We start from the raw sequence: 1974 nt of genomic DNA, 5'->3' as shown, positions 1-1974 counted from the left end.
GTTCTTTCAATCCCGTCTGTAATAGTTCTCTCTACCCCCCACTTAGAACAGAATTCCTAGCCCAGCCTCTTTCCCCTATGATCTGTCCTACCACTAACCTGCCAGAGTCATGTCCTTCCTCAAAACCTGCAACCACTCCTACCCTCCCTCCTCCCCCAAGCCCAAATTCCTTAAAAAAAAATAAAATTCAAGGTCTTTCCCCATCTAGCTCTTATCTCCCTTTTCATCCACCCTTATTTCTCACCATTCTACTGCCTGTGCCCTACTCTATCACCAAACCAGGTAATGGATTTTGCCCTTGTATATCCTTCCCCTTCCTGTCTCCACAAAGGTTTTCTGCTTCTACCAACTTTATTTACTGAGCCAGTGTTTACTGGGAACCTATTATGAATCAAGAATAATGGAGAGCAAAAAACAGACATTATTTATAACATTATGGTGCTTGCAGTTATGGGTGACCATCATTTATCAAATAATCACACAAATTGACATAGATCAAGAAATTCCAAGACACTAAGAGAAAATGACTTTTCCAAGCCAGTTGATGTTCAGGGTCAAGCCCAAATGCTCCTCTCCTCTATGAAGTTCCCCTTTAGTCATGCTACTCACCCCTTCCCCTTTCAATCCCATGTTCTCCCCAAAAAATAACTACCGTTGTTAACAGTTTTATGCTAGTGCATTTACATTTTGTATTTGTATAAACACACATTGTTTCCTCCCCTCAGCCCTTGTCTTTTTTACAGACCTTATACATCTAGTTCTGTACCTTGAGAAGATGGAGAGATCACATGGTCACGCAAAACATCTGTTACTCAGCAATTAGGACAGTAAACGTTATCCTTTTATTCAAAATCATATTTTTAAGTGAAATTGCTTACCCAAGTATAAGAAACTGCCCTGGAGCTGGAAGACTCAGTTGTATAGAGTCTTTCAGAAGTATCAACAGTGATGCCCAGCTATCCACTAGATTGGGCACTGGAATTCTGCAAGATAAAAATAGTTTGTATAGATAGAAAGCCACAGTAAACTTTAATTTTCTTTATAACTTCTCACAGTTTTTTTTCCTCCAAATTTCTATTTAAAGACAATTCCCATAGTCTTTAACACATTTTTCTACTAGTTTCTCTGAAACATTCCCTAAATTTTTATAGACTATGACAGAACAAAATTCCTAAAAGCTTTATATTTCAATAGTATTTAAGAAGAAAACTAAATATATTTCAAATACCCAGTACAATTTCTTAATCTAGAAATTTTGCTATGGAAATCTCATTTATCATGGACTCTCAAAAGTAAAATATTACTGCAATAATTCTCAGTTTAATGACTGATAACACAGTCACCCACTCCCTATCTTGGTCTCTCCATTTCCTGCATATGTTAGGTCTTCTTCCATCCCCTATAAATGTCCGCCTCATGTTAGGGAGGGCTGTAAACTGAACACCACTCTCACCTGTCAAAAAATTAAATTATCTTTGTTTCAGTCTGAACTTAACCCTAACACATCTCTGTATCTAAATTCAGAGATTAGGCAGTCCTTGTTCTAGGTCACAATCAGTTTAAATGCACTAAATAGCCTAACCTTATAAATGTTAGTCACAGATCCAAAACGGATGCCAAGTTTGGTGATTAAAATGGAATTATCCTATAAGAGAGGATGAAGATTCGGGATCTCAAGTAAGAAGTTTATCAAAACTTAACTTAAATCAACTAACTTCTGTTCATTGTCAGCTAAATGCAAAATGGAATAACGAGAAGATATTTTCATGTCATCATTCCTAACATTAAAAACAAACAAAACAGAATGGATTGCTACATGTTCACTTATATTTTCATTTCTATTTAAATGATTTTCTTATAATTCAGTGTTTTAAGATTCAGGTACCTTCAATACCTTTAGGTTTTTAGGTTTGTAAGATTTGCATGGCTGGGTCATTAAGATACCCATGATTTGTATTAATACACCCACAAACA

General features: G+C 36.0%; 1 protein-coding gene across 1 annotated transcript in view; it reads right to left on the bottom strand.

The window, feature by feature from the left end:
* DOPEY1 (dopey family member 1) overlaps nucleotides 1-1974 on the bottom strand; it is a 145369-nt gene that overhangs the window by 49179 nt on the left and 94216 nt on the right. The window lies entirely within an intron of this gene.

Source organism: Propithecus coquereli, unplaced genomic scaffold (genome assembly GCF_000956105.1).
Source record: "Propithecus coquereli isolate 6110/MARCELLA unplaced genomic scaffold, Pcoq_1.0 Scaffold127, whole genome shotgun sequence".
Taxonomy (NCBI): domain Eukaryota; kingdom Metazoa; phylum Chordata; class Mammalia; order Primates; family Indriidae; genus Propithecus; species Propithecus coquereli.
Note: the sequence above shows the minus strand (reverse complement) of the source record. Positions and strands in the feature narration are given on the sequence as shown.